At 39.6% G+C, this 26,952-nt stretch overlaps 1 long non-coding RNA gene across 1 annotated transcript in view; it reads right to left on the bottom strand.

Moving 5' to 3' along the window:
• LOC149309718 (uncharacterized) overlaps nucleotides 1-26,952 on the bottom strand; it is a 70,697-nt gene that overhangs the window by 31,851 nt on the left and 11,894 nt on the right. The window contains exons 2-4 of the long non-coding RNA XR_016281846.1: nucleotides 2,062-2,209; nucleotides 898-992; nucleotides 42-71 (exon numbers count right to left, since the gene is read on the bottom strand). This is a non-coding gene — a long non-coding RNA (uncharacterized LOC149309718). The remainder of the gene's footprint in view (nucleotides 1-41; nucleotides 72-897; nucleotides 993-2,061; nucleotides 2,210-26,952) is intronic.

Raw genomic sequence — 26,952 nt, 5'->3', positions numbered from 1 at the left:
AAGATTTGATCGGGCAGATAGCAACTGGAGTTCAAACATACCAAAAGATCCACATGTTCTCCAGTCCTCCCCTACAGAAATAAATAAAGAAAGAAAAACAATTCTTACTCATAAGCAATAGACTTTATCAACAGTTTTTAAAACCTATTATCCTTGTTTAGGCAAGACTATCATCATCTGAAGAAAGACTTATTTTTTTCTTTTCCATCACACCATGTTGCCACTATGCTCTTAAAAATAACACTTGCAGCCAAGCCCACTCATCCTTACAGCAGGTATGCTAACATCAGTGTGCCTTATTAATTTTAATAGGTTTACTCTAACAGTGAGTAACTATGGATCTAACAAGAGTCAGCATGGTGAAGTGGTTTGAGTATTGTAGTAGGACACTGGGAAACCAAGGTTCAAATCTCTGCTTGGCTGTGGAATCCCACTGGATGATCTTGGGCATGTTACACTCTCAGTGTCAGAGGAAGGCAAAGGCAAATGCCCTCTGAACAAATTCTGCCAAGAAAACCCTATAACAGGTTCAACTTTGGGCTGCCCTAAGTAAAAAAAGACTTGAAGGCACACAATATGAAGTCAACCCACCCTTTTCAACATCCTTTCCCTTTGCATACTAAACAAAGAACCAGTGGCCTATCAATCTACTTGCTATATTGTTACTGATCCGGCAATATGTGATTGTATGCTACTTGACATGTCTGTCCAAACACTTGGCCATTGCATTCAGTGGGTTAACTGATGGCATTTAATATACTTAATCAGATGAAAGCATTTCAAGGTTGGGTAATACTTCTCCTCACATTACCTCTTGGTCAATTAGCAACCTTTAAGAGAAAAACAGTGTGTGAGTATCCTTTTTTTAAATCCTGTCAGTTTTTCTTAGCCATTTACCAGTCAAACAGGCCTGTGATTGAAGCTGCTGCCATCTTCTCCTCTCCAGCCAGGGTGGCTGAAAGACCAGTTCTTTATTCCTCAAGGAAACTTTCCTGTTGGCAATGAAACAGCAGTTATGTCAGAACAGCTCAAAAGGCAAATATGAAGGGACTGCTCAAGTACATGATGCTGTCTGGTAAAGAGAGGGGAAGAGAGAGAAAGGGAGAGAGGGGGGTAGCTCATTTGACAGGACTGTTCACACCTTTTCTGTACATCTGGGAGACATTAGCTTGATTTCCCAGGATTGGTGTGTTTTTCAGCAATGTGAAGCGAAAAACAAAACAAAAATGAATGAAATAAAAAACGAGGAACAGTAAAAACAAAAGACAGACTCTTCACAAAATTGGTCCTCTGTCAGACATTTCACATCAAAAAATCTTAAGTTATCTAAAGCCATCAACACAGGATGAATACTATCTATAAAATAAAAACTGGGTGTTTTCATGGGGTTAAGAGGCCAGCCAAAGCTAGAACTCACAAGAAATATGGGATGTTTTAGAAGCAATGCCATACCCTTTTCAAAGCACTGCTGACAATGTTATTCAAAACTAGACAAATTTGCACTAAGCTACTAAGCAGACTACATCAGCAGCAAATGATATTTGTTTTACTTCTTTGAAAATGGGTCACAATCCACCCTTCTGAAAAGCCAATAAAGCGAGGTTTGTTCCAACATTTGTCTGATGCTAATGCTTGCACACTGTCTTTTTTTCTCCTTTTTGTAGGGTTCCTAGGTCTCAGGGACTGGCTCTTTTTCTTTTATCCTCAGGACAAGGTGAATGTGAGATCATTGACCTGAAAGGCGTGTGTGTGTGTTTATATAAATTTATATTTCTCATTTGTTAGATTTGGTATTTTTAATTTTAATAGCATACTTTCTGAAACTGTGGTTAATACTCTATTTTATATATCAGGCTTAATGTCTGGTCAGAGGCTCATTTTTGTAGCCTCACAAAATCTTGCCCATGTGACATCATAAAGGGTCATCCCAAAGTCTCAGGTTTTGGCCTGAAATCTCAGGGTCTTGGATCATCCTGAGCTGGCAACTCTATCTTCTCCTCTCTGGCTGTTTATTTGTTGATTCTCTACTCATTATATAACATCTGTTTCTGCTCTCCTTACCTCTGTCAAGATAGGCCTGTCAAGATAAGGCAGGTGATTCCTCCTTCTTTCCTTATTTTCTGAGATTTACATCCCAACATCCTCTCTATAATGATTACACGGGATTCTGGATGCACTGCTTGTGACTTTATTGAGACATCAAGATACCCTGAGAAGAAAAGGGTTGAAATTAAATCAATTGAATGCTGTAATGTCATTGGGAACTTCATTCATTCATTCCATCAATCAATAAATCAAATGTTTATATCTTAATAATAATAATAATAATAATAAAGTTTATTTATATTTCCCACTTCTCCCAAGGATCGAGGCGGGATTACATCAATAAAATAATACAATAATACAAATACAATTGATAAAACACTAATACTGAATTTACCACATTCCTATTAGTTCTCTAAAAAACAATTCATCAGTAGCCAGTAATCATAGTCAAGAGTGGAACATCATCATAAGCTTTTATATATCTTGTTCTGTATTTGAGGATTTCAGATCGACATACAATAATAAAATTAATTTAGAACAAGAAATAATATAAAATAATTTTAAAAGACTAATTGTACTTCAGTGGAATGGACTAGAGCTTCCTAGCAGAGTTCTAAATCTCTGTAAACTACATATCCCAGGATGCCATAGGATGGAGTCAATTAAAGTGGAATCATAGTGTTATAATAGCATACTGTGAAAGGGCCTCAAAAGACATATCATCAGAATGTTTCAAAATCAGGTATGAAGAGAGGGATCTATGCAGCATAATTCAGAAATGCCTATTTCTGAATCTCTCAGATGTTTGCCAGAAGTTAGTTATATTACATTATAATGTAATATCTACATTACTTATAAATCCTGAATTCTGTGCCCACCCTGAGCTTGCTGTATGGCCCCAAACCCCAAATCTGGCTGTTTTCATAATGCCTAGGCATTATGTTTTCATAATGCCTAGGCCTGATCTAATGTTTCCAGCCCTTTTCCTGCATTACCAAGACTTACCATTTGCTCTGGAAACCCAGAGCAAAATAATGATGACACATGGCCCCTGTGAAATGGCCAACTGGCCCTGCCACTGTGGATCCTAATCACTCTGAGCTCAGAATTCAGCTGTGTGCTTCAGAGTGGCTTGCGCTTAAGGTGGCAATGCCAGTGTGATAAGACAGCCACCTGTTGTTCATTGAAAACCCACAGCAGGAAAAGGGGGGATTCCAGGGGAAGTCAGGGCCAGAATATTCCAGGGACAACCCAGAGTATTCTGCAAATGTAGATGAGCCCATAAATGAAGATTATATAAAGCAGTCTCCTTCAGTCTTCCAGATGTGCTAGACCACAACTCTCAAAATCCCTCATCCAGTTAATAAACAGCAGGGATGAGGAAGCTTTGGCCCTCAAGATGTTTGAGACATCAGTTCCCAGAAGCTCCAGCCAGCATGCCCAATGTTAAAGAACTATGGGAGTTGTAGCCCAAAACATCTGGAGGGCCTACCATTCCTCATTCACAATACAGAAAGGGAGAGGGGAGCATTTCCATGTCAGTGGCAAAAGTGAACATTGCCCTGGAAGTAGGCTGGAAAGAAATGACAAGGAAAGGCCCTTTCTCTGAATCAATACAGCCAGTAATCCAGATCTGTATATTTCATAATGGCTAAGAGCTCTGAGTGTGATGACCCAGACCTGAACCTAGTTCCCTGCAATCTATATGGATCATTTACTCCACACACTAATTGGTTCATGGACTTGTACATAGAGGCGTGACTCATCTCATAATGCTCAATCACAGCAGGGGAAGAGATCACAGGCATAAGAGGAAAGAGAAAGCTGTCTCAGGAGGCAAAACCACTGGAATAGCCAGCTAAGGAAAACCATAGCCATTTCTTTACCACAGAAGTGTAGAGAAACATTGCACTCGCATATGGTTTAAGGGTTTCAGTACAAATGGCTTGATGTGGCTTTTACTGGTGTGCACTGATGATCTCAGGAAACAAAAGCAACAGATAAGTTTCCGGTTGACAGAAGTTAGTACTGAAATATATAGCCTTTCAACATCAGAATAAGAGAAATCATCAAGAACCTACAGTCCTTACAAAATAATCTTCATTGTTACCTGACTTTCTTAGAAGCTGAACAATCAAATGAAAAATAAAATGTTTCTTTTTCATTTGATAGTTCAACCTTTAAGAAAAGATGGCTTTTATCATAGCTGGATATGGTTAATTACTAAATTACATAATTACTAAAACAAGAACAACTATGTAATTTTAAAACAAGGATGGTGAAATTTTGGCCATCCAGATGTTCTGGACTTCAGTTTGCAGAAGCCCCAGCCATCCTGGCTTATGGTGAGAGAACATGGGAGATTCTGTCCAAAACACTGGGAGCCCCAAATGTCTCCCCCTCCCTTAAAAGGAGGAAGAACTGAAAACTTGATCCTACAAGTTGGACACATGGTTAAACTACAACTTAGTTTAGGTGCATAAGCCTGCCATTCCTAACTGTCCTCTGCTCAGAAGGGGAGCACACAGCCATAGGAAACAATAGAAATAATTGGTTCCATTTTCAAAACCACAGGGGCCAAGTTTAGATATAATGACTCTCCCAGACTGGTTTAAGGAAGAGTGAGTTCTTACAATGAAGGCTGAATCTACATGTCATAATTAATGCAGTTTGACACCACTTTAACTGCTGTGACTCAATGCTATGGAATTCTGGGATGTGTAGCTTGGTGAAATATTAGCCTTCTCTGTCAGAGAGTTCTGGCACCACAACAAACTACTACAAACCCCAGAATTCCATGACAGATAAAGTAGTGTAAAATTGCATCAATCCTGCAGTGTGTCAGCAGCTTTAGGGCCTGAACAGACAGGCCAAAATAAAGCTGCTTCGGGTCTCTTTGGAGGTATACTGTTTAAATGGCACGCGCATCTTAAGAGGCCAGAAGCTGCGCCAAATCTGCGCCCCAATCCTTAGGACTGGAGTATGACTTTGGCACAGCTTCTGGCCTCTTAGGATGCATGCATCAATTAAACAGCATACCTCCAAAGTGACCCGAAGTAGATTTATTTTGACCAGGCCCTATGTTTGGGCCTTGGATTTGGTCAGTTGATGTCTCCTCTGCTTCCACTTCTTTGATTCTTTTGTGGGGAGGGCTATTTGTGGCAATTTCTTGGATCTGCCTTAGGGCTCTTCCAAAGATTTTCTCAACCAAAGGTGTTGTTTGTTGCTGTAATCCTATGGTTTCAAGAGCAGATTTTCTCCTTCTTAGAATATTTTGTCTTTGAATTATGTGGCATAAAAGGACCATTTTACTGATGCACGGTAGAATTATAGCTCTAAGATATATATTTTAAAAATAAATAAATACATACATACATACAGAAAGAAAGAAAGAAAGAAAGAGGAGAAGGAGACATTTTTGGTCCAATATCTGTAGGAATTAAAAGTAAACCCACTTCAGGGTGGGAATAAAATGCTGAAGCTTGTGTCAGAAAATGCCAGAAAATTATCTGGTACAACAGAAACATCTCAGTATTTTTTTTAAAAAAAATCTGATATTTTTAAATAGAACTACTACAACAAATACAGTATCACAACCTCACAGTACTGTATGTCTGCCCTCTCCAGAGGAGCCCATAATTAAGCCAGGGAAGTAGAGACATCTGTATTAGGGAGTACAAACTGTATGCTATAGCAAGTTTCCTAATCACTCTCACTTGCACTGGGAATTATCTTTTTAAAAACAAAGTTTATTTCCTGGCTTGCTCATCATGTCATCTGAACCTGGAGGCAGCCACTGCTCTGTCTTCTAAGGGTGGGAGGAACCCCATAAACAAACCATGGATTTTGGGGGGAGTTTTTTTTGGAGAGAAACCAGCCCCAGCTTGTGCTGGGTTCAGAGGACATGATGATGGGTATGGTATGGAGCAATTAGGCAGTGTGCACCAGCCCATTGCTCAGACTAAATAAGCCAGGGTCCCCATGGTTACCTGGCTTATCATTATGATTTAACATGGCAGTTGTTTCATCCAGTTCATGAACCATGGAGTGGTTTCAAGTACAGTTTATACAAAGAAGCCAAGATCAGAAATTATGGTTTGATCTTGGCTGCAACTTTCAAAAACACAGTTTCAACAAGTAACAGACTGTAATTAACTGAATAAGATAGCAGACAGTTCTGATTTCAGAGAGGGAAAGGGGGAATGTAAAGGCCTGATGTTCATGAAGCAGTCAATTAAGATTTATATCTAACATGACCTCTCTCTCTCTCTCTCTCTCTCTCTATATATATATATATATATATATATATGGAGAGAGAGAGAGAGCTATTCAGTATCTTTGATGAGGTTTCCAAATGTATTTCTGAAACTATTACAATGAGAGTAGATAGGATCACAGACTTTCTATGGAACCTTCCAGTCTCAAAGAGTTACAGTATATGACTGATTCAGTTTGATCTTGGCTCATACCTTTAAAAATTTAACACTCAGAGTTCTTAGGGATGTTAAATATTGTTGAACAAAGGTAGCAGTACCCATCAGTCCAACTCCTCAAGACTGCCTTCTGGAATTATTCTTCCTTGCCCAATACTTCATTACTTTGAAGGGCAATCTTCAAAATGAAGAGAGAAAATTTCTCTATGAACATTTGTATATGTTGTTAAAGGAAAGATAAGGCCATTCCTCTAAGGAACACAGAAAAATACATTTCAGACCTGAACAAGTCATTTGTGGACTCTGTAGTGTGGGGAGGGAATGGTACAGAACAATTTTTGACTTTTTGCTAGGAGAACCCTTTTAACTAAAGTAGATTTCATATCTTAATTCCAGTAAGCATCACTTGTACAGAAAGAGAAGAAAAATCCAAATAGTAGAAGTATTGCTGCTTGGGGTTGGTGACTTCTGGTGGTGAAGACTGGACAAGATAATTAGTGTAAAGTAATAGTCCAAATAAATTCTTTGCAGTTCATTATAGCACTCAACCCCACATTTTAAAAACTATATTATGAAGCAATGTAGCTTAATTCAGTGAAATACTAGATTTCCTGGTAAAGGTAATAGAAGCACAGGCAAATTTATTTCCTGGACTTTACAACTCTTTGCTTGCAGAACCAATGACTAGAGGGAGAAGTGGTCTGTCTTCATGGATATCCCCCCATGCCATCTTAACTGAGAAACACACCAACAACAACATCTTCACAAAATGCAGACCTGTAACTAACATTGTCGTATTTTTCTTTCTCCTGTATGATTTTTAACCCTTTGTCTGATGAAGAAGCTAGTGAATCTCATCCTGGAGAGAAGTGACCAGTGGGGTCCCAAAGGGTTCTGTCCTGGGCCCAGTGCTATTCAACATCTTTATCAATGACTTGGAGAACAAAATTGGGGGCATACTTATCAAATTTGTAGATGACACCAAATTAGGAGGAGTAGCTAACACCCCAGAGGACAGGTTCAAAATTCAAAATGATCTGAATAGACTAGAAAGCTGGGTCAAAGCTAACAAAATGAACTTCAACAGGGAGAAATGTAAGGTACTGAACTTAGGGTGGCAAAATGAAATGCACAGATATATGATGGGGGACACCTGGCTGAACAAGACTATGTGTGAAAGGGATCTAGGAGTCCTAGTAGACCACAAGTTGAACATGAATCAACAGTGCGATGTGGCAGCTAAAAAGGCCAATGAAATTTTAGGCTGCATCAATAAAAGTATAGTGTCTAGATCAAGGGAAGTAATAGTGCCACTCTATTCTGCTTTGGTCAGACCCCACCTGGAATATTGTGTCCAGTTCTGGGCATCACAATTCAAAAAGGACATGGAGAAACTAGAACGTGTCCAAAGGAGGGCGACTAAAATGGTGAAGGGTCTGGAAACCATGCCCTATGAGGACAGACTCAGGGAGCTGGGGATGTTTAGCATGGAGAAGAGAAGGGTAAGAGGTGATATGATAGCCCTGTTTAAATATTTGAAGGGATGTCATATTGAGGAGGGAGCAAGTTTGTTTTCTACTGCTCCAGAGAATAGGACCCGGAGCAATGGATGCAAGCTGCAGGAAAAGAGATTCCACCTCAACATTAATAATAATAATAATAATAATAAAATTTTATTTCTATACCGCTATTCCAGCGATCACAGCGGAGGAACATCCTGACAGTAAGGGCTGTTCGACTGTTGAACTCTTCCTCCCAGTGTGGTGGAGTCTCCTTCTTTGGAGGTCTTTAAACAGAAGCTGGATGGCCATCTGTCAGGGATGCTTTGATTGTGATTTCCTGCATGGCAAGGGGTTGGACTGAATGGCCCTTGTGGTCTCTTCCAACTCTATGATTCTAAGCTTGAAAAACTTGCAAAATGTATTTTGTGCATTTTGGTTGTCCCAATAAAAGCATCATTGTCAATTTTGTACAAGGCAAGATAGTATCATTTAGGGTCTCATCCAATTTCATATGGCTTGATCAACACTGGCCTTAAACCCAGAAAGGAATCCTCTTACATACATTTTCAAATGTCTAGTAGCACAGGTATTTCAGTTATGATAATTTAGAACTGGAGCTTTATTTTTAAATTTAATTTCAGATTTACTGAAATATTTTCTCATAGTGTATTGCCATTTTCAGTTAATGGGTCATCTCAGCTGCTACTAACAGACACAGCACAAACAGCCTTAAGGTATTGGACATCACTGTCTACAGCTATTAAGATGGATTCTGTGATTTTACTATCTTAAATGCTAAGCATACTTGCTAGGGAGTTAAGACTCATCAAGCAGAATGGGTAGAACCTCAGTTTTACTCACACTTAAAGAGGAGCAGAAACCCACAATGTCTTCTGACTACACCCTACTCCCTGCCACTACCTCTAAATCTAGCATAACACCAACATTTGGCAGTATGGCAGCAAAAGGCAATTTTTAGGCAAATACACACGATGTACAAGAACTGTATGTCATGTTCTTATGCTGGACTGCAAAGGCCCCTGGAAGCCTTTGAGAAGTATGGATCATCTTTAAAGCAAGATTCCTGTTGCACTATTGTTTACATAGGGGGGGAAACATGAATTTTGCTGCAGATGCCCTATTTCAGCAATGTGATGGATTTAGTGGCAACTTCAGGGGTGGGGTGCAACCCTTTGGGTGTTTTGGCAAAGTCTAATGTAGCCAAACCCTGGAAGGTATCACCACCTGGCTTATTCAAAGCATGTCTTAAATTTGAGATGTGATTCTCTGAGATTTATTTCTGAGTCAACATGCTTAGGATCGTTTTATTAATGATATATCATGCTACTGCCTGAAATGAATATGCTATTGTTTAAAATGAATAAACATGGATGTACTTTCACTATATCATACCCAGCCAAAGCAGTGTGCAAACCTGAAGCTGACCACAAAGCAAACAGCTATATATTTAACTTAACTCACATATTTTCACTTTATACATCAAGTATGCTTCATCTCAGAAAACAGTTGCCATAGGCTACAAACAAATCAGTCCCTAAAATGTCATTCATAATTAAAATATAGAAAATTCTTGAAGATAACAGTCTTTGTTAGACAATGGATACAGAATTCTCTTTTACGTCCTATTCTTTCATATCATATAATATTCCAAAAGAGATGTATTTTACTGATAGTTGAATTGCTTTCTGTGTCCACTAAGAATAAGTTCTAAATACTTACTTTTAAATAAAAAATAATTCTGTGGCATTTTAAAGGCCAGGTGATTTGCTGTGCCACACAGTGAATGATCATAAATGAGGGTTTTATTTTGGTGATTTATTGTGGCCAATAAATTTATTATCCCACAATAAGTCTGGACTTTAAGCTTCCACAAGATTGCTTTGTTGAGCTGTTGTGGCAAAAGCAGAACATTGCTCCACCTGAAAAGTGTATTAGTTTTCAAAAAAGAAAGCAAAATGGCAGTTTCTCTTATTTTAATATGTATACTGTACACATTTGCTCACCATATCAAAAAGTTTTTCAAAGGAGAAAATTTCAGCAAAATTCTCATGCAAGGAGCTCAAGATTCTTGTGTATTCCTCTTCATGGAATTGCTGAGGAATGTGTGTGAATGTCTTGTCTTTCATTGTACAACCATCTCTTTGTCAGGTGGGAGCCTCCCCAGTTTGCCACACTTCAATGAAAGACCACAGGAAGAAATCATAAGGCAATTTCTTCAATGTGACTTTTTCAGTTTGTATGGGCAGCCAATAAAGTTTCAGAGTGATGGAGAGATGAATACATGTATCTGGAAAAGACAATTATGCTAGGAAAGGTGAAAGGAAGTAGTAAGAGAGGCAGACTGCATGCTAGATGGATAGACTCAATTAGGGCAGTCACAGGTATGAATTTACAGGGCCTAAGCAAAGCAGTGAAGGACAGGGAATCTTGAAGATGTCTCACCCACAGGGTCACCATGAGTCGGGGACAACTCAAAAACAGTTAACAGCAACATCTGAATTAACAAAGCAGATACGTTCCCAGGCATTACTCCTTTAGCAGAAAATTTGGTACCGGAGATAGAAACAACATGGAAAGAATAGGGGTAGGATCCTCAACCACAAAAGAAGAGCACTTCAACACATTACAATAAACTTGTTATCCAGAATTAACAATTAAATGAAATAACCTGGTCAGGTCAGCTTTTCACAAATAAACAAAAAACATTTTGAATCTTTGAGACAACTTGAAATGCATCCAGGGATCCCCCCCCCCCCTTTTCCTATGATTTTCTTCTTAGTAGCCAAACTTCTAGATCTCTCTCCCGCTTTTTCTGTTTTGCTGTTCAAGCATGCTCAGTAAGGGATTCCAGAGGCAGCTGCTGCCTACCCTGCCTGTTGCAGAAAGGCATACACAGCTATAGCAGAATCAGCCAGAACAGAATCTCAACCCTACCCAGCTTAAGATTTATTGCATAATTTACTGCAGACACACCGCTGCAACCCAAATACTGAACAAAATACTGAATGTCTGTTTCCCCTTAATGCCAATGCTACTTTTTAAAAAAAGAGTCCAGCTAAAGAGGACAAAAAGGAAAAAAAGAGGCTGGGTGGGTGGTTGTAAAAACACTTTGTAAAAAAACCTTATTTAAAAAAGCTTCTTTGACAGAGGCTTTGTTAACAGAGGTATGTCTGTAATAGAAAGAAATCAATATTAATCCCCTTGGCAAACTTTAAATGATCAAAAGATCAAAAGTGTCACCATAAGTAATTCTAGAGCAGGAAAAGTTAGTTTAGAAAGTGCTGGTATGTCAAATTTACAATAAAAAACTTTTAGAAATATATTAATTATATTTACACTGAAAATGACATTTTAACTACATTAATTAATTATGATGTTTAAATTTAGGTTATATTACTGCACTAAAACCCTTTCCAGAATCAAGGAGAAAAATCCCATCCATTATTTCACTCTTCCCACCCTCCTCTGATCCCTCTTTTGAAATTTGGAGAGAAAATAAAAGCTGAATCATTTGTTGGCAATCTCATTTCTCATCGATCACCCACAGGGAATGGGTGAAATTACACATACACAGGAAAGAAGCAGCTTCCCTGGAAACTCTAACTGTAGCCTCACATCCAGATTTGCTTTTTATATTTGAACTTTTTGAATGCCTGAATTGGAATGTTCACAAACATTCTAACACTCTTAGCTTGACAAACCATTACTCTGTCATCTCATTTCCCATGTCTCAACAGATCACCACTGTGACAATGCTTCATCTGGAGAGGACTCAAGGCACAGGTGCTTATCACACTAATCAATTGTTTTGGGTTGTTTCCTTTGAAAAAAATGCTTCTCCTGCATTCAGAAAAGTAGTAGAATGGCATTGTACTCTTTAGCACCATGACAGCATTTGCACTTCAATGATGTTAGCATGCTTTCTTTCCACTTAAATATGACAATACCATTTACACCATCCTGTTTCCTCCACTTCGTGCTCCATGACAGTTTATTTTTTTAAAGAGAAGGCATGTATAATGACACTATTATAGAACCACCCCTACTCCCCACTCAGATCAGGAAGATGAATACAACACCATGAGACATGAGCCCTTGCTAAGGCGTTTTCTCAAGATTTGTTCAAAGGAGGTTAGCCCTTGCCTTCCTCTAAGGCTGAGAATATATGACTTGGCCAAGGCTACCCAGTGGGTTTCATGACCAAGCAGGGAATCAAACCCTGGTCTCCAGAGTTGTACAGTCAAACCACTACACCATAGTGGTACCTTTAGTATTTCAAAACATACGTTAAAAAAAATCAACATGTTGGAGAGCAGAGATGAATGTACAGTGGTTCTCTTGGGAATCTCTATGTCCCTCCCTCTACGACACACAGATACACACAGCCAACCATCAGAAGTAGTCTGGGGTTTCTGTGCTAGAGATCTATGGGGATTCCCCAAGGAATAAACAACAAAATCAAATCCACACCATGCTCTCTATGCTCCCAATACTGCACCATAGTGGAACAAGAAATTCACACCCAAAGTGATTACTAAATTAAAGCAAGACAGAGGGTCATTAACAGATTATTTCAAGTGGGAAAAGAATCAATTTACAAATAGACCAACAGTAGTACAACACTGGGAGAGCCACAAAGTTGTGCAGTAAGTTTCAGGCACAGATGGGACTAAAAGTGAAATTGTGGTGTCATGTAATACGCTCCTGAGTTCCGTCATCTATCTTCCTCTCCCTCAAACTTCTGGGAATGATGAAATGTAGTGAGTGTTTGGCTCCATATGTATTAAAGAGAATGAATGCTAGAACACCTTTCTTTTTGTCTTAGCAGCAGCAGCAAAAACATGAAGGGAAATGGCTCAGGTTCCATGTTGCTGGGTCCCACATGAAAATGAGCTACCTGTGCATGGTTTCAAACTACTTCCAGTTTTCTGCATAACATTTTTTTTAAAAAAATTAAATGTTATTTTACAAATTTTCTTCTTTATTGGGGAACTATATAGAGTAAAAACCTGATCAACATACAGAAAACTGGATTCAGCCCCCCATTTCACATGTAGATGTTTGAAGGACGGTGATAAATGATCAGGATTGAGTACAGCAGTACAGAATGGCTATGCATCTTATCACTGCAGCTGTAGTCACTCAGTATGCATGTTATAGTAGTGAAATAAGATTATAACTCAGTTTTAAGGCAAAAGCTGAAAAGGGGGAAATTAATTGATTTTATCTGTCATTATATCCCCAAGGAATCGATCTGGTGATATCAGTACAAATTTGCAATACTTGGCTTACCCTGTTTTGATTCTTAATTTCGTGTCTGAACAAGGTTTTCCCCCCCAAGTGATTGCTCGATTAAAGTGCTGCAGCTTATAATTATAACTCATTTAACAGACAATGTTAGCTAATCCTCAAGATTGTGATGGGAATCTATGATGATTCTGCCCTCACAATGTACAATCTGTCAAGCACTCCTGGTTGGCCCAGCTTGCTCCACTAAAAGGAATTAATGGTATCATTATTTTACACACTTATTTGTTTATACATTTATTATATTTGACAACCAACCAATCATCATAGTTGTTTGGGAGAGTAACAAATAAATTAACATCAGGTAGTACATGAGAGCCAGCGTGGCATAGTGCTTTGAGTGTTGGACTATGACTCTGGACACCAGGGTTTGATTCCCATCTTGGCCATGAAACCCATTCATAAATCATAGAGACCTTAAGGGCTATCCAGTCCAATCTCACTCTGCCATGCAGGAATACACAATCAGAGCATCCCCAGGAGATGGCCATCCAGCCTCTGTTTAAAAACTTCCAGAGGCGGATACTCCACCACACTCCAAGGTAATGTATTCCAGGTAACTGCCATGGCAGTTCAAGTGGAATCACGTTGTTCTAATTGTGTGGTATGAATGGGTCCCAGATAGTGTCCCCCATCATGAGGTGCTCATTACTCCACTCCCAGCTTGTATTTGCTGCTGTCTGCTCTTCTTTTTCAGCTTGCTTTTAATTTTTTTTTTTTTATTATTTTGCCACTGTATCAGACACAGCACCACAAGCCATCAGAGCATTTCTGGGGACATTATGCTCCTCGGTGCCATAGCATGCATGCATGCATGCATGCATAAATAAATAAATAAATAAATATTTTATAGGAAAAAAGAGAACATTAATTGCATGAAGGCAGCTAATATCTTGTCTAGTTTGGCTCTTAGATGTTGACAAAGGATATACAGCACCTAGCCAGTTGAAGCCTACCAAGTCATCTACAAAGGTGCTTATGGTTCAGACAATAATATATTTTCTTCCATAAAAAAAATGGGTCAGAGCCAACAGTGTGCTTAGCATGTGGGGAGGTCACTGCTTATTCTGCCACTATGGCTTGCTACACTCACAATGGATACTAGGCACAGGGCTATAAAAGATGTTTTTTTTCCTCTTTCTCCTTTTATCTCATTTCCCTTTCAGATGTGTTGTTTTTCTCCTTATCTTTTATGCCCTCCAAGAGCAGTACTAAATGTTGAATCAGTCAACGCTTGAAGACAAAGTCTTTCTCGGATAATTAGAATATGCTACAGGCCAATACACATCTTTGTATACCAAGCAAATCCCAGCCCCCCCTTTTTTAATGTGGCTGGGGGTGGGGTGGGAGGAATGGCAACCTTCAAGAAGAGGTTGTTTTAACTCTTGTCCCTAAAGCTGTACACCTGTAGTAAGTGTTTCACCTAAGTTTCAAGATGATCAGGATCTCAAAGAGACAGTGGTCCAATTCTCTTAGAGCTTCTCCAGGTATACAGAATGAGGAGCTTTCCTGTTTTCATCATTATATCTAAAGGAGACCTAGCAGCGGCGCCTGCCTGTAATGGATTCAAAGACATGAATAAAACTCTTTAATTTTCAAGTATTTCTTTTTTTAAATTAATTTTTGAAAAGGGGAAAGAGAGTAGCTTGTTAAGAAAGAAGATTTCTAAGAGCTCTTGCATAGAAGGATACAGCTTGGTGGCCTCTCTTGTTATAAATGTTCTAGTGCCCATCTGATGCCCACTTATTTATGGATTTTAGACTAAAAGCTCTTTTTTTGCCAGTTTTCCTCACAAGCACTTATCTCAACATCCTCATTAGATGGTTTTTCTCTTTTCTCTCTCTTTTTAACAGGCCTATCCATGCCCTTGGTACTTCGTTTTGTTCCATGCAGCAAAAGAAACGGCTTTAAATGATCACTCTCCACCAGTTCCAACTTTTTTCTTTTGTAATTAGCCTTATTTGAACGCCAGGAAGGTAAAAAGACCAGAAAAGCGGGGGGGGGGGGAGGAATTGCTCACTGTTGAACAAAAGAAATGATGTTCCTTACTTCAACCATATGCTGTATGGAGCATGTATGGAGTGGGTCAGCATGCATCTGTTTTGAAAATTAGGGTGGTTTAAAAAAAACTAATTCTAACAGCGACTGCATAGATGTAAGTGGGTACATGAAACATTGTGCCTGGATCAGAAAAAAAAAGGAAAGAGAGAAAGAAAGAGAGAGAGAGAGAGAGAGAGAGAGAGAGAAGCAGATGGACAAAGCTATCAAAAATCATCTGGCTAAATTATTTTAAGGAAAGAAATGTGCCTCCACATTGTTTGGCAACATTTAAGCACTTATTTATTTATTTAGAAATTATCTGTAGACCCCAGACTATAAAACCAGGTCTTGATGTCCTCTTCCCCTTGCATTTGGGAGACATATCAAGGGGAGTGACATTTCCAAGCTTTTCTAACACACTGTGTTTCAACTGTGGTGGTAAGCCAGATATGGCAATCCATTTCCCACATGCCATTCTACTTTACCTAGATTCAGGTCTGTATTAATTCACTAATGCAGAATGGATATGGATGATAAAACAGAAGCCCTTATCAAATTCATCCTTCATATACAAGCTTCCATCATTAAAAGCAACCGAGCTATTAAAAAACAACAACCAAGACACAAAGGTCATTGAAATGATTAAAACAGCAGAGGCAAAAAGGACTTGATCACTACAAAGGAGCTACATTATTACAGTTAGTGTTAACAAAAGTTCAGGATAATAATAAAGGGCCCTGCTTGGTCTAGAAAATACATTAGGTTGGGCAACAAATGAGCATATCAGAAAGGAGGTGCCACAGTAAAAAAAAAAAAAAAAAAAGTCCCTTTCCCACTCACCACCCACTTAACTCCAAATGGCATCACTACAGGGGCACAGACCATGCTGGGTGACATCCCAGAGGGGAGTGTCACTCAGTGAGGTGGTACACTGGGGGGACAGGGGTACCACCCCACCAACCACCACGCAAGACTCCGAAGGCAGTCCCGCGTGGTGGTTGCCTGGGGGAATGCCTTCTGAGAGAGCTGAGCATGACACCCAGCTTGCTGCGATGTGCCATTTTACTCACAAATAGAATGGTGCTGCAGCAGTGAGGTAGGGGTGAACCCTTTTGCCCCCCCCCCCCCAGAAGCCCTGCCCTCTGCACTGAGTGATACCCCAGGCAGTGATACCACTGCCCAACTCCAAGAAAATGTGAGTCTCAGAACAAAGGTTACTTTCTCAGCAATATGCCTGACATACTTGCATCTAGGAGTGTCTTTAAATATGCCATGGCCAGTAGAGTGAATACATTTCCCACAAAATGTCCAACACGTTTTTCAGTTCCTTGCATTTTGTTACTACATTTCGTAACTACATACAACAATCCCATTGGAGACTGGCAGGTCCCTCTCTCTGCTCTCCTTTTGCCAGCAGGTAAAGGCCATTTTAAATAAATGGGCATTGAGATAGTAACTGCAGGTAAATGTACTTAAAAGATTGTTATATCTTTTAAGTCATTCTCTTCTGTTGCAAACTTCACATCATCAGATTTTTAACTGTATCTGGTTTTTAACTCTTTTGGTTTGGGTCCCCTGGTGGAAGAAAGGCAGAATGTAAATTAAACAAATAAAATTGAATAAAACTTATTTCTAATAATATTCATTGACCTTTCAGTGGGATTAGTTATATTTCATTAAAATGTTGGCGTTTTTTTATGCAGGGTATCTTTTTCCATTTATGTTGCAGTACATATCCCCCTGGCCTCTAAATAAATAATAAACATGGAAAAAGCAATACAATAGTTTCTCACAGTAATATTATTCTTCCACATCCTTTTGGGAAGGGAGGACAATTTGTGGCTTTCCAGATTTTGTTGGAATACAATTCACATTGGCCCTCAATATTTGCAATGCTGCCTGGGGATGATATGAATATCACTCCAACAGTTCTGGGAATTGTTGCATTAGGAGATGTTGGATTATTTTTAGTAGCCAAGAACAGGAGCCTAATCCCATCTCACTTTGGAAGCTAAGCAAGACCAGGCCTAATTAGTACTTGGAAGGTGGACTGCCAAGAAATACCAGGTTATTATCATATAACACATTCTTTAAAATATACCAGTTAAAAAGTCATGATTTAAACTGACTGGGTAGGCCTGCCCAAAGAGATATATCTTTAGTGCTGTTTTAAAAGCAGTCAGTATTTTCAGCTGTCAAATCTCTTCTAGCAGGTTGTTCCACAGTCTGGGGGCAGCAGATGAAAAAGTCCTCTGGGAAACTGCTGCCAGTCTAGTCTTGACCAGTTGGAGAAAACATTTCCCAAAGGGCCTGAGTGTAAAGTGTGTATTGTACAAGAGAAGGCGGCCCTATGGGTAACCTGGACCCAAACCATGTAGGACTTTAAAGGTAATAACCAACACTTTGTATTTTGCCTGGAAACTAATTGGCAACCAATGGAGTGATTTTAAGATCAGTTTGATGTGATCACTCCTGGATGTATCTGTATTCAACCTAACTGCCATATTCTGAACCAGTTGGAGTTTCCATACTTGGTACAAAGGTAGCCCAATGTAGAATGCATTCCAGAAGTCCAGCTGTGAAGCTACCAGCAAATGCACTACCATATTTAAGTCCTCCAGTTCTAGAAATGGGCCCAGTTGGAGTATCAGCTCAAGCTGATAACAGGCATTCCTGACCTCTGCATCTATCTGAGCTGACATTTGGAGAGATGGATCCAGGAGCACTCTCAAACTGTAACCCCACTCAAAACTGGTTGAAATACCTCCAATCCCAGGTTAGTACCCCTAATAGTAAACACCTCTGTCTTGTCTGGATTCAGTTTCAATTTGTTTTTCCTCATCCATCCCATTACCTTTCCCAAGCATTCATTCACATGAACTTGTGACTTGAAGGCACACACTTTAAATTACTATCAAGCAGGAGTAGAAACTGCAGTGTATGCAGTACTCTATTTTATGCCTTTGGAATCCTCTGTAGAATGCAGGGACTATAAAAAAAAATAGCCACCAATAAAAAAAAGTGTCTGGAAGGCCATTTCTGGGTTGTTGTTTTTTCCAAAACAGTGTAGAGGATGCTGCAATCTATTTAAAAGGTGAATTGATGGTCCCGAGAACTTCCAGGAGAAGCAATTCACCCACTTGGGCAGCAAACAAGAAGACCAAGGAATCAGGAGGTGGTGAGGGCTCAAAAAAAAGGGGGGGGCTGTGCATGACCCCCTTTGCACATCCCTCATCCAGAGACTTGAAAGAGCATCACACTATTGCATTTTTGTTACCTTTTGTCTAACTGTGTACAAAGGCTGAGCACATCTATGAAAAGAACAACTAAAATGGCTAACTGCATATAATCACAAAAAACGCCCCTGTTGCTTATGTTTATGAAGGAAGCCAAGGAAAGACTAGAAAAGGTTTGAGATAAAAGCACAGCCATTTCAACTTGTTTCTTCACTTTATAGTTATTGCAGACATCTCAAATGTTTACTTTCAGCCTTACTTGCAGTGCATAAAATATAATTTAAAATGCTGTTGGGGATCCTAAGGGCATTCCAGCACTGCTGGCAAGATACTTTATCTTATCATAGTAGAGAAAGACATAACAATGTTCTTTAAAAATTAAAAATTTAAAGGAAACTGAATATATGCCCCACTGCCAATTCTCTAGGTTGGCATCATGTTATTCTCCAGTGTTCCATCAGAGTAGATTCATTTTGAAATGTCTTTATAGCCTGTGGAAAAGCTGTTTGTGAGTAGAAAAGCTGCATAAAAATTAAGATTACACTTGCTCTGGGTTTGTTCTGTGGAAGATTACAGTGATTCTGAAAGGGTATCGCACAAGGTACACAAAGCAAGAAGTTGGAGCATGGTTTAAAAGGGCATTATTAATACCAATGAGATGACACTTTGATTTGGCATACTGTTAAAAATAACACTTTCCCCAGAAAACATAAGAATTGGGGTCCCCTATTGTTCTGAACACTCCAATTTGCTGGGCAATGGAACTATGCCTTACTTGAAATGAGGTGGCTAGAACAGACTAGGGCTTCCTAATATTTCCATTTATTTACAAATATACATGTTGAGCTTAAAATGAGATTCATGGCTTTTATACCACATTGTATGCCCCTATGGTCTGCTACCACACCAGATTGCTAGGGCAGGAGGCAGTGCAGCCTGTAGCATATATATACAAGCGCTAAGGTATTTTCTGTTGCCTTCACATCATCCTCTCAACCGCTCAAAATATTTAGACAATATGTTTTTTCCCCTCCAAGGGCTGCCATTAGCTACCCTTTAGGCTTGTTTGAGGCTTTAGGGAAGACTTAGGGGCTTTTCAGACCGGCCATTAAGGCCAGCCTGGGGGCAGAGTCAGAGTATCGCGTCCACACGATGCATGCCTCAGCTCTGCCCCCAGGGCGCAGTGACACCGCTTGCCACATTTCACAGTGCGCGCATCACAAGGTTCCTCCGGTGTGGTGTCCAGACGATGCAATGCCGAAAGAGAGCCATATAGTTGAACCGCCATGGCTATGGCGCCCTTTCCAGGTTGCAAAAAGGACCCACTTTTTGTGGCTCCTTTTTGCACCCTGGAAAGGCTGGATCAGTGCTGCAGTGTGCTTTTGCTGTGGCTCCGATCTGGCAGAAGAAATTAGAAGAAGACTAAGATTGGGAAGGGCAGCTATGAAAGAAATGAAAGAGCAAAGCATAATTCTGAACACTAAAGTGAGGATTGTCCAAGCCATCATATTCCCCATCACTATGTATGGATTTGAGAGCTGGACAATGAAAAAAGCCGATAGGAAGAAAATCAACTCATTTGAGATGTGGTGCTGGAGAAGAGTGCTAAGGATACTGTGGAATGCCAAGAAGACAAACAAATGGGTTTTATAACAGATCAAGTTCAAACTCTCCCTCAAAGTCAAGATAACCAAACTGAGACTGCCGTACTTTGGCCACATCATGAGAAGGCATGGATTGTTAAAACAGACAATAATGGTAGGAAAGGTAGAGGGCAGGGGAAAGAGAGGGAGACCACATACCAGATGGTTAGACTCAATCAGAGAGGCCTGCAGGGCCTGTGCAGAGCAGTTGAGGATAGGGGGTCTTGGAGATATCTCATCCACAGGGTCTCCATGAGCTCAAGTTTACAACTTGAGAGCAGTAAACAATAAAGTTTTCCTGAATTAAAGGAAATATGCTTAGCCACTCCATCAAAGGCATCCAGATTCCTATAGTAGTCCTGCTGGTCCTGAGCAAGCTCTACATGACAATCAAAAATCGCAGTGTTGAAACAATTCTGTAAAGAGCCACCTAGTCCAATCATATTTTGATATTGACAATGTATTTCAAATAGTAATTTGACACCTGGGGAAAGTTGGAGGCAGTAGGAAAAAAGGAAGAGCACAATACAGATGGATCAAGGAAGTCTGAGACTGCGTGACCAAAGCAGAACAGGTGATGACCAGGGCCCTGGAGGTCTCTCCTTCATAGGGTGTCATAAGTTAAAGTCAACTTGATAGCAAATATTAATAGAAATGGGATGGGCAACCCTTCTCTAGCAGACCACATATGGCCTCAAGCTAGTTTTATAGGCCCCAGAGTCCTCTGACCAAGTTTTTCTTCTTTCAAACACAAACTATACTCTTTGAAGCTTCAAGAAAACATAATACACACATGCTCACAAACATGACAGACCTGGAGTTCTGGCACTTCAGGTTTGGGCAGAAAGTAATGGTGTAGCTTGGGGTGTGCTTGGAGGGTTAATCCAGCCTTTCTATTAAGATTCCCCCAAATCAGATCGGGAGCTGAAGCATCTTATTCTTTGGATTATCTCTAATAGTTTTAACAGTTAGCTAGAACTAGAATATAATGCATAATACATCATTTTAAATATCATTATAGGCTGTTTAATTTCACTCCATTGTTTGTGGTCTTTGGAATGAGATTTTTAATACTTATTTAAAGTATTGAAAAATGGGTTTGAGGTGGACAGGGATGGGGCTAATCAGATGTAGCACAACCCTATGCCTATTCTAGAGGTAAATCCAACTAAATTCAGTAGGTCTTATGCTGGAACAAGCATGCAATTGGATTACAGTCTTAAATAAGTCAACAAAAGCTGAGACAATGCACATGGAATACTGTGAACTTTTTCCAGTTCTATGTCAATGCTAAAGATTATTATCCTCCTTGGAAATCAATGAATTACATATAATTTAAAAGCTAGTGATTTTTCTTTCCCAGTAAGTCTGTGGGAATGAGACAAACCAAGATTTTCCCCAACCAGAATTATCATTTGGAGTGCCTGGTGACTCACCTGAGAAAGCAGTTTCTAGAATACCATTAAATGGCAACATATGTCAAGTACTTAGACTGATTTAATTTTAATCACCATGGAGGGGGCCTCTTGGATTTTCTTCTGAAAATGCTGTGACCTGTCGCTGTCTCAAGGGGTTCTGAACAACTTGTCTCTTCTCTGAAAAAGAACTAGGTGTTACAGTTCAGGTACCATTTGTCCATGTATTTTTTATACATGGGCATATGGCAGCTACAACTGCATATTACAAAAATAATGTAAAACAATTCTTATACGGCTGCAATGAAAACAGAATTATTGGTAGTAAAATTTCCATATTAAGGTTTGGCAGGTCTTTAAAGGATTAGCTTTTCACGTACATATACTCTACAAGTTATTCTACAGCTGACATTCCATCCTATGTCTTGTTCTACTAAGTAATACGCCTACCATTTGTAAGCATGCCAACTACAGTGATTCCTCCATATTCACTGAAGGTGGGGGTGAAGGATCCTCGTGAATGTGGGAAAACCACAAATAAAAAAAACACTATTTTTTTTATTTAAGAGAACACTTCTCTAGAAATCCCCAGGTCCTTCAGTGCAACACATAGTGCTCAAACACTATGGTCAACATCTGCCAGAGGTTGATCACAGAATCATGCTAGAGGACCTACAAATGCCCAGAGAAGTGTTTTCTCTAGGAACTTCTAGGTTCTTCAGCACAAATATTTGGTCAACATCTGGTAGAGTTGCACTGGAGGACCCACAGATTCCTAGAGAGAACATATTAATCAAAATCGTACATAATCAAAGCTGCAAAAATCAAAACCACAAATGCGAAGGCCAACTGTAGTGTCATATTAAAGGCTCACTAACTTTAATTCACTCTCCTTTATTCAGATACATCTCTTTCAGCGATGTAATGCTAACCTGAGGGTTTTACTTAGGTCCTATTTTGGGTGCAGCCTTTTTTGAAAGCTCATGCCGAACGAGTCTTGAAGAGAAACGACAACTCAGAAAGAACCACAACCCAGAAACATCACCCAAGGAGACTTTCTGCTGTGCTTTCTGCAACCAAACTTGTTTATCTTGGATTGGCCTTTTTAGTCATCAACACGCTTATAGAAAGCGCAGGATGAGTCCTTCCTGAATCTTCGTTCGTGAAGTAAAGCCAGAGAGAGAGAGAGTGAGAGAGAGAAAGAGGGAGAGAGAGAGAGAGATTTTGGGTGCCTGGGCTACTGGAAACAAGGCTTATGGAATGGATCTATAAAATGGAGGAAATCTTGGGTTTGGTTCATAAACAGCTGAGAGTTTCCTGCTGGAAAAGAGATTCATCTCATGATTCTGGAATGAGCAAAAAGACACATTGGCTGTGTTCCCACTATGATTTACTTCAAATTGCAGATTGAGTTAAATGCCTGTCGTCTCCACTTGTCACTGGTTTTGATCCAATTCTGATCCAATAGAGTTCTGTGAAAGCAGAGTAAATGCAGAAAACCTGCTTTTATTTGACAGTACTTTTCAAGAGGTTCTTTTGAGAAGAACTGAATCATAAGCGTGCTCAAAAAATTGGGAACGACCTTTGGATCAGAATCTCATCTCACTGGAGGGGAGGCACTATGGCAGAGGGGTTGGCAGGGGCTTTCACCCATCCAGTCTTCGGCTGCTTGAAATCCGCCATTTTTTTTTTTTTAGTGCTGCCTTTTTTCTACCTGCGCATGTGGTGGCTTTTTAATTTTCCGTCTTTACACTGATCGATTCCTTCTGAATCTGGCCATGATCGTTTCTCCACTGTAAGAGGTCAAATATATTTTTTGCTTTTCTTTTTGGAGGAGGATCTGTTGTGTGTGTATGTGTGTTTTTTAAATAACGTTTTGAATCGGAAATGCGATTTCTCATTGTCCCATAGAAGCACCAAAGTGAGCATGAAAATTCCTATAATGAGCAAGGGCTTTCCTAACATGGCCATGAGGCTACAAGGCTAAAAGTTGAACTAAAGTGAAATAAAGAAAGTTGATGGGGGAGGAGCACCACAAAGTACCCTTGTGTAACCAAAATTACGGTTGGCTGTGTTGCCGTGTCATGTCACCAATGACATGGTGATGCAATCAGCTTGATTGGCATTTTTTTTAAAAAAAGGAGGGGATGTTGTGGCACAAATACAAATGAGGGCAACAGTGGGGTACAAAAAAACCCCGAATCCAAAAGATCCTGTTTCATAGTGGAAACGACACCAAAATATGGAACGAAACCTCATTGCAAACCGGTTTAAATGGTAAGAGAGAATGAGCCCATTGTATAAATGGTTGCTGCGGTGACAAGAACTCAGGGAAACTCTTAAGACAATGGAAAAGTATAGAGAAGCTACCAAGTTGGATACTACTCTCATAAAACTAGAATAATGTTATTGACAAAACAATGCTTTTCTGACTAGTAAAAAAAAATAGTGTAATGTACATTTCCCCCTGATTCCCCATGTCTCAATAAAGAACTAAATTTTAGTGACGCAGGCAAAGGGACCAATCTGAGGAAGGAAAATTTGGAGGCAACAGTGGACAAAATCAGCTACATCTCCATAAAGGAGATCCCTTCTTGTTTTCCTCTTTTATTTTTTGCAAGTTTTGTTTATTCTGGGATGCTGAGGTCAAACTGCGAAGCAGAGAGCTAGTAGAAGATTAGAAGTAGAAGATTAGAGGCAGATATAGTGTTTTATAAGGGGCTGTTGTTGTTGCTATTATTATTATTTGCCTTCAAGTAGTTTCTAAGACAAAACAGTGAATTTTATTTTGAAAGGTTGGAGAACCTTGTGCTCTCCAGATATTTTCGATTAAAATTTCTACAAATCTGACCACTGGCTGTACTGTGGAACCCTAAACTATGGTTAATTTGAACTACAGTTTGTACTGAAATACAATAAAGATAGTTTCATCAGCTATGCTCTGAAGCTAGCTCTATTCAATTAAACATGTTTATGACTAGCTAAAATAAAAGGAATGACAACAAAAAGAACTTACTACAAGACCAGGAGGAAATAAAAAGACACTGGACACAATACACAGAAGAGATGAAGAACCATATGAAGACAATGAGGTGGCTGAAGTACTGCATTTACAACTAAGGTGCTGTGCAGACTGCCCCTGAAGGGGTGGCCTGCATCAGCCTCCATGTTCTCCAGATTGGGGCCATGGCACCACACACTATGCCCCTGATCTGGCCTTTCCAGGGAGAAAAAGGCAGCCGCAAAAAGCAGCTCCGTTTTGCACCCTGAAAAGGGTGCGATAGCCATGGTGCTGTGGTTTTAAGGTGCTCTTTTGTGGCTGTGTCGTGTGGACACAGCGCCAGGGGAGTGCCATGACACCAGGTGCCATGTGGAGCGGTGCGCAGTGTCATGTTGACCTGGGAGCAAAGTCGGGGCATGCATCATGTGGATACCATGCCCCAACTCCGCCCCCAAGCCAGACTTTAAGGCTGGTGTGCACAGTCCCTAACTGAAGCATACAATTCACAAAAAACTTTAGTTTTTTAAATGTCAAAATTGCTTACAAAATGGATCATCTGCATTCCAGCACAGCATATTTCTCTCAGAGCACATCTAGTACACAGTTTGATGCTATCTGAGAATGTATATCCAAACACCCTATTATTGAAAGCACATTATCTATAAGAAAAATAGGGAAGTACATCCCTGCCTCCATTACACATGCAGTCATGCACAAATATCAACACTTTTGTAGACCTAAGAACAGTGCTTGACAAACTGGACTATTTGTCCAGACTAAAGTAAGTCTCATCTGTGCTTTAGTGCCATTTTCTGTCACACCAGCATGACAGCACTAAGTGTTTAGTTGGAATAAGTGGTTCCATGTCCTTTGATAATACAACATGGTTCCAGCATTCTGTTCACTACAATTTCAGCTCCATCAGGATGGCACAAGGCACCTTAGTATTCCCAGAGATTTCTCAAACTGTGGCATTTGTGCTCTATTATGCACTCAAGTTGTCTGGTCCATTTGGACTGGGTTCATGGGGGAATACAATTAGCCAGGCACTTTCTTTACACTGCTTCATCCGCCACTCTGTCTTGAGCCTCAGCTATTTTGATCTCCCCTCTTTCTTTGATTTTAGAATTTGCTGCAAAAGACGACCTCTATAACTTTTTACTTCAAATTATAAGAGAGCAGCCAGATTTGTAAATGCTGTGTTCTGCGCTCAGAAAAAGTATATAAGAATATCTGCTTATAGACCTTACCTAAACAGTCATAAATGGCATGCCTATTATATTTGTAAATTAGATTCCAATATGAAATCTGATGAGAAAAAAGAAACTAGTGAGATGAATTCTGAACTACTAGAAATGAGAAGAATCTGCCATTGAAACAATGCAGGTAATACACCTATTCCTAAGAGTTAAGGTTCTATTGGGAAGATACAATGAGCCTGTTCAGATGTCACAGTAAACCAGGACTCCTCAGGACCCCCAGCTTGCTATGAACTAGTTAGTATTCTGGCTTTTACTTTCTGATTACTTTCTTGTGATGTCTCAGCATGGCAGAAGGCATTGATCTAGATTGCCTTTTCCTTCAACAAGCCAAGGAGGAAGGTTCTCTGGCTTACTGGGAGAAAAACATGCATGAGTAACAACTGCTGCTTAATTCAGATACCATGAGAAACAAATTACAAACTGAAGAAGGAACAACTGTACAGTGGCATTTTTTCTGTTTTTTGTCACATCACAATGTGTTTGTTGTTGTTCACTGCCTTCAAACTGATCTCAACTTATTGCAACCCTATAAATGAGAGAACCTCCAAGTCCCTCTGTCTTCAACCAGCCTGCTCAGATCTCATAAGTTCACAACGGTGGCTTCTTTGATAGAGTCTATCCATCTGTAATGTGGTCTTCCTCTTTTCCTGCTGCCTTCTACTTTACCAAGCATTATTGTTTTTTTTCTAGTGAGTCATGTTTTTTATGGTATGGCCATGATGTGTGGTCCCAGCCAATGTCAGTCAGTTTTACCGCTAAAAAATAAGTTTTGCCAATTATCAGCTTTTGCTCATTATCTAGTTTTACCAATATAAACTGAGATTTCAAAATCTGATGATCCCTAGCAGGCTCCAGCATGTGGAGAGCTCTTTCCCCCACAAGCATTTTCCTATTAATGTTAAAGAATGAATGTATTTATTTATTTATTTATTTATTATATTTATTTATATCCTGCCCTTCTCCCAGGACTGGGACTCAGGGCAGCTTACAACATTATAAACAATACAATTAAAAAGATTTTAAAAATACATTAAAATATTAAACTA

The sequence above is a fragment of the Sceloporus occidentalis genome, unplaced genomic scaffold, assembly GCF_023333645.1.
Source record: "Sceloporus occidentalis isolate IW3139 unplaced genomic scaffold, rSceOcc1.0.p SCAF_7, whole genome shotgun sequence".
Classification (NCBI taxonomy): domain Eukaryota; kingdom Metazoa; phylum Chordata; class Lepidosauria; order Squamata; family Phrynosomatidae; genus Sceloporus; species Sceloporus occidentalis.
The sequence above is the reverse complement of the archived record's forward strand: the minus strand, read 5'-3'. Positions and strand labels throughout refer to the sequence as shown.